Genomic DNA, 12,060 nt, shown 5'->3' with positions numbered 1-12,060 from the left:
TTTTCTTGGAAATCCAGATAACCAGTTTAATGAGCCTTAATGCAGTGTTTTTAACATATCACTATTTCTTTTAGTTAAAAGTACTTGTTTGCAAAAAAAAAAATTATAAAAAATATCTTCACTAAATCCAAACCCCCTGTAATGACTCAGACTTCAGCACCAGAATCAAGGTATGCTGTGTATCAGTTTGTGGTTGTTACCTCCATGTATGATCCTCTACCTGAGACTTAATGTACAAGAAATGCCAGGTCCCCTTTAGGGCAAGGTCTGACTCTTTTATACCTCTTTTACACCTCACTGCTCAGCCTGGAAGTATCAGACAGAAAGGTATACTATAGGACATACTACAATCCTATTTTTGGAGGCATCCAGTCTTCTACAATAGCACCCAGGCAGGTTTCTATATAGCTAATGATTTTTAGAGGTATGCAGAGGCTTGTGACGGGTTTTGTGCATTCAGAACTCTAACACTATACTTCAGCTTGAGTAGCAACTGGACAAATTATTGTGCTATTTTTTCAGTCCAGTGCTGAGACACATCTTGACTCAGCTCTGCTCAGCTGTAATGGTGCACTGTGTGATTGTAAGCAATGAGTATTGCAGGCAATGTCAGCGCTGCTTTCCTGAGCTAACTACGTCACATTAGCATTTCCAAATTACCTTGATATCCTGGTATATTGAGCATCATCATCATCATCATCAAAATTATAATAATAATAATACATTTTATTTAAAAGCACCTTTCAAAACACTCAAGGACACTTTACAGGACGAATAAGACAGCATAAAAACAGGAAATGAACACAATAATAAAACTAAGTTTAAGAGCATGGAGTAATTATACAGAGTAGGTTACCTTGAACAGGTGGGTTTTGAGGGTGGACTTAAAAAGGGGGAAAGAACTGATGTTTCTGAGGTCAGAGGGTAAGGAATTCCAAAGTCAAGGATAGGGATGGGTATCGAAACCCGGTTCTTGTTGAGAACCGGTTCCCATTGTTTCAATTCCTTGGAATTGTTTGCCATTTTTGCAAACGATTCCCTTATCGATTCCAGTCGCCCCGAATGACGTCACCACGTTGCGGAGCATCATTTACCTGGCAGGAAACACGGCGCCCGAGCGGCTCAAACGCTCAAAAGTTTGGTTATACTTTACGAGAACGGATGACAACAGGGCAACTTGCAATACTTGCAAAGTAGATATTTCATTTAAGGAAAGAAACACTACGAATATGCAAAAGCATTTGCTCACAAAACACACGATGACCTTAAATGAATGTCGTGTTTTTAATTCCGCTCCGGACTCGTGAATCTCAACCCAGCAGCAGTGGTAACGTTTGCACGTCCTCTCCCGTTAATGCGGCAGGTAAATAATCAACTAACAGTGCACATTATGTTAGCGCGATCTGCCTTATTACAAAACCTGCCATTACTGTGCATTTAGGTGACCATGATGAAAGAGACAGACGGAGTCTGGCTGGCTCAGATGCTGGCATTGCTTGCTGCAGTCTACCGTTAGCGTCTCCTTTCAGGCCAGGATAGACGAATGTCACCGAGCAGAGACTAAGTTTGTGGTCAAAGGCTTGCACCCATTTGCCACAGCAGATGCCCCGATTTTCAGTAAGTGAATGTGTTTAATTGTAGGCAGGGACATTACTGGATATTCTTGTGTAATTGCTACAGAATAATTTATGTTAATATTTGTTATTGCTACAGAAGAATATTTATTTTATTGTTTTAGATTTATAATTTTTTTTCCTGGGGACCCTGTGACGCCCCATTGAAGAGCCGTAGGCTGTGGATCTCTTAAGATCTCACTGTTGGGTTTGTAAGGCCATGTTACTCCTAAATTTCTATCTTGTTCAAAGAGAAGATATAAAACAAAGTTCTAAGCTAATCGACCTTAGTGTTCTCCTTTTTTAAAAAAGAATCGATAAAGAATCGAATCATTAAACAGAATCGAAAATGGAATTGGAATCGTGAAAATCTTATCAATACCCATCCCTACAGATAACTGAAAGTTTTGTTAAACTAAAGCAAATAGGGATACAAATTATAATATCAATGTGTCCTAAGAGCCAAGTTTATTATAGTCAATGAAAACTAAACTTAAACTAAAGTTGGATGTGGTAAATAATGTAATGCTCTAAAAAATCAAATCAAATCAAAAGAACAGGAAAATGTTCACTACAGTCAACATTTACATGAATGAGAGTTAAGTGCCCATGCAACCCATTGTGTTTGCACTGTGATACCAGTTCTCAAATATTGCTCGCCTTAAAAATTAACCTCCATATTAAAAGAATTCAAAACTATGAAAAATTAAACTAAACATTTTCAAACAATTAAAAAAGAACTAAAACAAGCAAGCCCACCCTGGAAACTAGCTGAAATTAAAATGAAAACATAAAAAAGAAAGAAAACTATAAACCTTATAGCAGAAACCATCTAGAAGCAGCTGTACAAAATGGAATTCCTTTATCCCCAGTCCATTCTCCTTCTGTAACAGTGTGAGCTTACAAAGAACATGTATACTGATGCAATACCAAGCTTTAATGCCAAGTGCCAGTACTTTCATTATTGTGGCTGTCCAGTATATATGGAGCTTTTCTGCTTCAGTGCGAGCTAAAGACAGCAAAAGCCCGAAGGGACTAAAGGCTGCATGTGACAGCAATCGGGGGTCAGATCAAATCCCAAGATGCTTTCTGGCACAAGCCTTGGGGAAAGCCCTTTTGTGTTTTTCCCTGCTAGCCTGTCTACAGCTTCAATTTCACCTTAAATCTTCACTCCTATCTTGACACAGTGAAAATGTACTGTCACACAGACACACACACAAAGCGATCAACTGTTTCAAAGAACAGTAGGATGAGCTAAGCTATCCGGAAAGATGCTGATAAAAAAGTGAAATAATCACCATTTAAAAAAATATAAAGCAGACAATTCAGCTGGCTAGTTCTGCAGCAACTACACTCAAAACAGTAGTTTTCTTGTCATTGATGTTCCTTGTACAACTCAGCTACTGTGTGCTATCCAAATCAATGTGGTCCCAAATGCCTCTTTCTCCTGTCGTTAAAAGGAGGAAAAGGCCCAACTTTAAAAACAGGCATCCATATGTAACGGCTGTAAGGCAAAAAGGGAGAAGAGGAAAAATTGGCACTTTCCCTCTCTTTCAGTGGTGGGTAGATTGCCCTTCACAGTCTAATGAGTTCTGAAGGAGTTGAGCATAAAATGGAGGAGAGACATTCACAGGCCAGCAGGCTGACTCATAAATAACACACCTGAGAGCAGAGGAGGGCGGAGGACAGGGAGGGAAGGTAGGGTAGGGAGAGATAGGGAACCTTTAAAAGTGGTGAAATATATACATCAGTGCACAAAAAAGCAAAGGCCTGCTGCAAAGTTCAAAAAGACAGGGGAAGAAACATACGCTGAAGAATTGGACAAATCTGACAGTGTGTGATGGACGGGAAACAGAAATGTGGACAGAACACAAAATTAGTCATGTCTGAAGCTCTGGACTGTTTTTCTCGTAGTCGTTTGTTCTTTTACACAGCTTTTATAGCCTAGTCACTGTGTGTGTGTGTGTGTGTGTATCAGCATTGTGTGGAGACATGGGTCAAATTGTAAGGTGAAACTGCAGCTGGAGATATTCCATGATATTACATGGTGTCCGCAGCTGCAGACAAAAAGATTTCATGAAAGATTTTATTTTATTATATGAAAAATGCACATGTGAATCTTTTGTATATGCCCTGCCATAGTGATATTTTAGAGCTAAAATGTTTTACTAACAACACTCAGGTAGCCATAATAATGTGGGGGATGTCATAAAAAAAAGATGCAGTCAAATAGAAAAACCTGTGTGGAACGGAAGACGGAAGAGCAGTGTTATCTCCATAAGTAGTTTGTCTGCACAGATGCAAACAAATGTGTGTTCTTATGCATGAGGGCAGACATGGAGAGAAAGACAGAGGCAGAGCATGGAAATGGCCTGCTATGCTGAATAGTTTACATATAGCCAGACAGACTGAGAGTCAGTGAGGCAGAGAGAGCAGCAGACAGCAGGAAAGACTGCGGAGGAGCATGATGCTGCATACAAATAGCCAGCAAAAAGATTCTGGAAAGAAAGATACACACAGATTTTATTTTAAAAGTAGTCAACTTACATAATAACAGCAGACTTTTACATGAACAATATCAGTGTTTCACACCCATAATACAGCTGCCTGACATGCTGTGTAGAGAGTTTCAGCACAGCTTGTGTTTTAAATACCTGTCACTTTGTTTATGCCTTAAATACTGTCACAGTCAGTCTGGCTTTGTTGATATGCAAATTAACCAAATCCAATCAATTTTCCATCCAGAGTGTTTTGTTTTGATCATTTTGACATTCACTAAACATGTTTGTATGCTTGTTAAACCCCAAGAAAAACATGCATACACTATGTGTTAAATCGGGCATAAATTTCAAAAGCAACCTGTGTGATGAACTCTGTAATTTAGGATGCTTATCTAACACACTTGTTACGCTAAGCATGAATGCAAAGGTCCTTTTTATACATTATGGACCTTTGTACCAAAACAGTGAATACAATTGCATGAGCAAAGAGTAGCAGAAATCACTTTTTGAAATACAGTAGTCTTTAAACAAACTGAACCGGCTTCTCTGTTTGACTGGTGTTAGCTAAATATCTACAGTGTAATGCACTCTCATAGAAGTTTATAAAATGCTCTAGATTTTTTTTTTTTCTATTAAAAACTTAGACATGGTTTGGTTAGGTTTATGAAAGTTAGTGACCTCTGTACACTAACATAATGTGCTAACATGTACAGTGATAAGAGGTGGCCAACTTTTTGCAGAGTCAGTTGCCACAGACCTCCAAATGTCATGTGACTTTCAGATTATCTCAAGAACAGCATTTAGAGAGCTCCACGGAATAGGTTTCCATGGTCCACCAGCTGCATCCAAGCCTTACATCACCAAGCGCAATGCAAAGCATCCAATGCAGTGGTGTAACACACACCAACACTGGACACTAGAGGAGTGGAGACGTGCTCTCTGGAGTGATGAATCACGCTTCTCTGTCTGGCAGTCTGATAGATAAGTCAGGGTTTAGTGGTTGGCAGGAGAATGCTACTTGTCTGATTGCATTGTGCCAAATATAAAGTTTGGTGAAGGGGGGATTACGGTGTGAGGCTGTTTTTCAGAAGTTGGACTTTTTAGTTCCGGTGAAAGGGGCTCTTAATGCTTCAGCATTTCAAGGCAAATTGTGTGAAGAGTTTGGGAATGAGCTCTTCTTGTTCCAACATAACTGTGCACCAGTGCACAGAGCAAGGTACATAAAGACATGGATGAACAGGTTTGGTGTGGAAGAACTTGACTGGCCTGCACCTCAATGCGATATAAAACCTTTGACTTAAATAGGAGCGGATACTGTGAGCCAGTCTTCTTGTCCGTGTCAGTTTCTGACCTCGCAAATACGCTTTTTGAAGAATGGTCAAAAATTCCCATAAACACACTCCTAAACTTTGTGGAATGCCTTCCCAGAAGTTTTGAAGCTGTTATCGTGGCAAAGGGTGAATAAGCATCAGATTAAACCGTAATAATTAAGAAGGGGGGAGGGGATCTCCTTCAAGTTCATATGCTTGTGAAGGCAGACAAGTGGATACTTTTGGCAATATAGTGTTCTTCATCAGCAAATTGGAAAACTTCCTGGGACAGAAAATTCCTTGAAGCCAAGCTGTCGATCAAGGAACTGTTTTTGCACTTTTGTGTTGGCTTCTTTTTTCATACCTGTAAGGTTGCTGCCTGCTTCACCTCTGTGTCTGCCTTGGCAGTAGCCAGGGACAGAGTCAGTCTGAAAATAGTCTGCAATGTTGAGCAAAACACTTGCTTTCAAACAGCATGCACCAGTATTTAGCAGGATTTGAAGCAATGGAAAAATGACAAACCGTGCACATGTACATGATGAAATACATCAAATTTTGTCTTTATTACACCAATTTTACACCAAGCATTAGTATGGTAACATGGTTACCATCTTGGTGTGTTATTAGATGAATTTCCATGATGATTAGATGTAGTTAGATGTAGGCGCGGGTGATGCATGTGCATGCTGTAGATGTTTTATTTCTTTTACTTTTTATATTAACTATTAAAAAAGACAATTCGCCAGTCATGAAAAGGCTGAAAAGGTCATGTCAACATGTTGTTGAAGTTAGAGCTATAGGTAATCTAAATGTGAATCTGATTTTTTTACTAAATCATCTTACCTGTGCTGAAGGTGGTTATCATTTTGCACTTCTCTGAATAAAACATTACAATTGCATTACACATTTCAAGAAATATGTGTTTGTTCTGTTACTTTGATTTATTTGTAAGACGCTCAAGTGTTTACATCAAAGCACTTTATGCATATATTCTGTTTAGCATGCAAACTGTATGTAACGCATCAAAGAGGAGAAAACTGTTTTCTGTCTGTTTTGATATACAAAAGACAACAAGACACAATCAACCATGACATGAGTTAATTTTGTTGTTCTCACTTTACAACTTCACACTCAATTAAACAAAGCCCTGACAAGAATACAAACCCAGTCTAATGTGCAATGCTATCAACATTTAGCGATTCTTTTTTGCTGTCTTTATCGTCTGTGGTGTGTACATTCATTGGGATATTTGTCAGCTGCAAGATCTGAAGCAGAAAAAGCAAATTAACATACCTTTTTGTGTGTTTAAACAAAACCTTATTATTTAACAGTATTCATGAAATAAAGTCATCTATGTCCAAATTACCCAGGGGGCCTAAAAATGAGGAAAAGGAAAAAAAATAAATGGAAGAGGGTTTTCTCTAAGATTACGTAATTGTGTCAGTACACCTAAATGGATGGAGTAAAAGTTCCACCAGCCCTCATAATTACCCCTTTATTCATCTGTCTTGAGTAACAGAAAGCAGTTAATGACTCCCCCAGTTCCTCTCCGCCTTTTTTCCTCTAGCACAACAGCTCCACAAAAACCAGACCAAAGGACAGAATCGGCTCTCAAAAACATATTCCCTTCTCCTACATCGGCACAAAAAGGCTACATTACATGAATGAGAGGTTGAATTTTGTGTCTCCTGAAAAAATGGAGAATTTGAACAAAATAACAGACAGTGAAAAAGATATGACTGGCTCTTGGCGGCTGGCTTGTGGATAGGCGCTTTTGACAGATACTTTAAGATTTTCTGACAAAAAGGCTCAAATCTGAGCAAAGTGGAGACACAAAGAAAACCTAATGATAGTGCTGGTTTGTGTGACACTATGTATTCGTGTCATTTAGTGTGCTCAGAAAACAAGACATATAATGTGTTTGGTGTTTGTACAAACATTCAAAATGGCCTCGTTTTATTTTTTTCTTATATTTGAGAATAACGGTTTTTGAAACTGAATAAAAATAATATTTTTTCTGTAAGTTCCCATCAGATGTGAATCTCTTTCATTTCCTTCAGCTCAGGTGTCTTGTGACTTTCTCACCTTTTACAACACATCTACAAATCTGTAACTGTTTGCTTGCCCCTTACTAGTAAATATACTTATTCACTATTACTATTCAGCTGCTTTGTGTGCTGGAACTGAACTTGCTGATATCCTACCTGCATCTTTGTGTGCCATGCTACAGGTTTATTATTATCTTACACTGTTTTTTGCACCTATACTAAAAAATGTATATGCGATGAAGAAAATATAAACTGCACCATCAAGTCTTTCATTCTGCTGCTATGCTCTGTATGAACTGTTAAAAAAAATCTGCCTCAACAATCAGATGGTATCTAAATATAAATGTTGCAACTTTTGTATGTAGATAGCACTGAAACCATGGTAAATGAACACGTTCTTACATAGCGCTTTTCTACTCTGAGCACTAAAACCCTTTAATACAACTTGCCTCATTCAACCTTTCATCTACTTTAAGCACTTTTTATCTAACATTAATACACATCCACACCCCAGAGGATGCATCGGAGAGCACCCTGGGGTGTGGATCTTGCAGCCAAGAATTGAACCACCAACCTTTCAAATTAGAAGATGACCTGGGTTACTTCTTTTCCTCTTCAGCCTGTGGTGAGAGCTCAAATTTACTTGCAGTCTGGTGGAATACAAAGAGTTAAGACGAATGACAAAAAGACAGAAAATAGGGACTATGAGTGGAGCTCAGGCACTGAAAGATAGAGCAGGAGCTACACTTGGAGCTGGTGTAATCAGGACTCCTGTGTGGAATAACGAGTCAGTAGAGACAGAACTTCTGCATTGATATTGGTATTCTATGCAGCGGTTGATACAACAGTCTGTTTTGGTATCTGCCTGTTTTCTCCTTGCAATTAGTTTCCATTTCCCGGTCAAACCAGATCATCAAATTTTCTGTTAAATTCAGGGGCAGTTGTGGCTCAGGAGATCGAGCATGTTTTCTACTAATTGGAAGGTTGGTGGTTCTATCCCTTGCTTGGTCAGGCAACATGTCAAAGATAACTATCCTGCCTCTGATTAGTGAGCGCTTCTTGCTGTTTTTTTATGGTTATGCCAGTTTTGTACTTTTGGAATCTGCAAGTAGTTGATGCTTAGAGTGATGCAAATGTGTTCACCAGAGGCTAAATGCAACACTCTGTGTGAATGTAGGAAGAATAACTATTTGTCCTTTCAGTCTGCAGCTGTCCATCTCCTTAGATGGTTTGTTAGATGCTTAGGGTTTGGCAAAAATATCAGGTCTAGAGCCAGCTGGAGACAAAGTATGAGCGCGTCCAAACAGAAGAGACATGAGTGTGTGTGTGTGTGTCGAGACTATTTTGGAATGAACATTCATTCAGCATGGTTTTTCCTGCTGGATAAACCTTCTGGTGTTTTTTGTTTGTTTGTTTTTCTAAGTGGTGTAAACTACCTACTTAACTGGACGTTATTTCTCAGTAATTTTAAGTCATCAGTGATTTATATACATGATTTATATCAGAGATATAAATCATGTGATTTATATCTATGCGTTTAGCACAAATTCCATAGCCATATCAGGTAATTACTCTGCAACCAAGAGGTCTTGCTCCACCGACCACCTGGTAAAGCTGACCATTTAAATTTAATCAAAAAAGAAATAGTGGTGGAAGTAGGACAGGCCAACTGACAGGTGTGTGTGTGTGTGTGTGTGTGTGTGTGTGTGTGTGTGTGTGTGTGTGTGTGTGTGTGTGTGTGTGTGTGCGACAGGGATCACTGTATGCAGGCTGACTAGCTGACTGAAAAAGAGGGACTGGGAAGAGGAAAGATTAGAGATGGTGAGAGGAGGGAGAGTTTGCAAAATTTACTGTATGTGGGTCATGTAACAAGACAGTCTGACTGGAGGTTGTGCAGGAAGGGGTGAAAAATGTGAAGCAGGAGGGGCAGGAAGGTGAAGTGACAGACAGGGGTTTTCATGTCAATAAAAGAAAGGTTATATACGAGGGAAGGGGGAAAGTTGATAGAAAAGGATTTGAGGGGCGAAAGCAAGAAGGAGGGAGAAGAGACAGAAAGGTGACAGGAATACTTCAGGGTGACAAGAAAGGATAAGGGTGAGCGAGGGAGAAAATGACAGGAAATGGCTACAGGGTATGTAGCTGCAAGAAGGAGGAATATAGGAAAAAGCTAAAGGGAAGGAGAGCAAAAGAAAAGGCAGGGGGGAGGATTACTGGGGGTCAGGAGAAAAGGTCACTAGAAAACATCAGGGGGTGTAAAGGGAAGACAAAACAGAAGCAATGACACTAAGAGTAATGGAGGAAAAATAAAGAGGCAGCAGCAGCTGAGACACTATTCACCTCCAGTGATCTCAGGTTTCTCCATCAGATACCGGGTGTGTTTGTGTAAATGATATCTGAGTGTGTAAAGTCCTTTGTTAATTCTTATGTCTGGCGGGAAGCAGACAGGGAGCATCAGTGAGGAGAGGAGGCCTCCCATGACGTTTGCCCTATTGTAGCTCTGGTGGTTTTCAGACAGCATAGAGCTCGGAGGCTTCTCCCAGAGTGACGGGCCTCCAAAGAAGCTTTTCCACCAGGCCACCTGTCAGTCAGCGTTATCCCTTTCAACTGATGCCGAGACAAAGAGTTGCAGAGATAGTGAGCTCCATTTATGGCGTTAAACAAGAAACACTGGGTCTGTAGTGTGTTGTTCTTGGTTTTACCTTATTTATACAGCCACATAAAGGAAAACCAGGACAGGTACTTATTGTTTTAGAAGTGTCACATCACCCACCCAATTAAAAATGAATCAGTTAAAGGTGAAAAACTTGGTTTTGATAATGGCTCTATTTTTGTGGTAAGGTTAGCATTAAGGACTGGTGAGTGTGTAAATTAAAGACAGCACATGTTTATTATAGGAAGTTTTAATTTTAAGGCATTTGTTGCCATGCTGATTTTGTTCATTTAATTAAAATTCCTCATGTGTAAATTTAACAACCCGCACACGTAGAACGTAGCGCAAAGAAGCCATCACGTGAGAATGTCTGTTTTGCACACGCTGCTGCAGTTGCACGCTCTCACAGGTTGCTCTCTGCGATCAGATGTAAATCGACTGACTTTTGACTATTTGGAGGTGGAGCCCAAAGGAAGCGAGGGTCCTATTGTGACTGGTCTTGAGACTATCAACAGTTATTGTTTGCAGTGGAAATACTGAAAACTGTCACTGGATCCCTTTAATAGTGAATAAATTTTTTAAAACCGGGAGATTCTGCAAATCCTGAAGCCTCTGCACTGCTATCTCGTTAATCTGGTATTAATGCAACGTGTGACTGAAAAGTAGTTTGATACCTATACTTCTCTGTAGGATTCTTTTGGTGCTATTTTCTTCCTGACAATGTTGCTAAGGTGACTGAACAAACTAGCAATAGAATCAACAGAACCACAACGTGGTTTTGTCAATTCCATTTCTTTCTGAAATTTCTTTGTGTTTCGATATAATGGCTCTGATTCTTTGTGGAATTCAGCTTTACTCCATGACATCCTAGTTGAAATCTTGTCTGGTAATAAATCTGCTGCATTTTTCATCATCAGGTTGTTTGCAGTGTTCTTATTTTTTGACCCCATGATTGTATATCTAATAAAGAGAGTGAAGCCAGACTCAGTGTGTGTGTTTTTATATCTGTGTTTCTGCTCTGCGGTGGTCCTTATAAACACAATCTCACTTATATTTGTCTCCCTTTATATCATCATGCCTTTATTTCAGCTATTCCTCATCTCATGTCCACCATGGTTACCTGCAGAATGTACTGCATATGCTTACATCCTTGTTTTCTGAATCATTCTATAGTGCTCCATAGGTGAGATTCTGTGTGGGTGCTTGAAAGTGTATACAGCATATAATGATTTCACATGCATTTCTATATTCATTTGTGCTAGAGGCAATTGGGGAACGCATTAGCTAGTTTGCTGACTTAACCGTTGTGGAAATGGGCAATTTTAATACCTGCAGTTACACTGACAGTCATGGTTTATGAATGCAGATGATTTCTAAGAAGCTAATAAAAGCTAAATCATCAGCAGCAGGCAACAGCTAGATATGCATGGTTATCGCATGCATTCTAGCAAACGCAATCCTCATTTTTCTCTCCGTAGTGACTGTTTACATGAATGCAACCAGAACCTCCACGGATATGATTGGTAAATAACATTTGGACTTAAAGTGACCTAACAAGAATGCTTCTGGTAATAAAATTCTTGTCCCTTTCCCGGATAGCCTTCATATTATTATGCAGAATCTGTTTATAGAGATTATGCTGCAGGTGCAAGGGTGTGGGTGTGTGTGTGTGTGTGTGTGTGTGTGTGTGTGTGTGTGTGTGTGTGTGTGTGTGTGTGTGTGTGTGTGTGTGTGTGTGTGTGAATTTCTGTGTAACCCATTATATCCAAAACTGTGTGTGTGAGCAGATAGCTGACTTCTGCATAGAAATGATGTCAAAGGGCACAGAACATGCCAAGCAATGTTGATTAAAGCTGACATTACAAAGATAAGCTTGATTAATTCTGCCACTTACTACAGGTTGACAGCCGAACAAATACCGCTGGTTCATTATGAAAC

This window comes from Simochromis diagramma, unplaced genomic scaffold, assembly GCF_900408965.1.
Source record: "Simochromis diagramma unplaced genomic scaffold, fSimDia1.1 OVJJ01000596.1, whole genome shotgun sequence".
In the NCBI taxonomy this organism is placed as follows: domain Eukaryota; kingdom Metazoa; phylum Chordata; class Actinopteri; order Cichliformes; family Cichlidae; genus Simochromis; species Simochromis diagramma.
Note: the sequence above shows the minus strand (reverse complement) of the source record.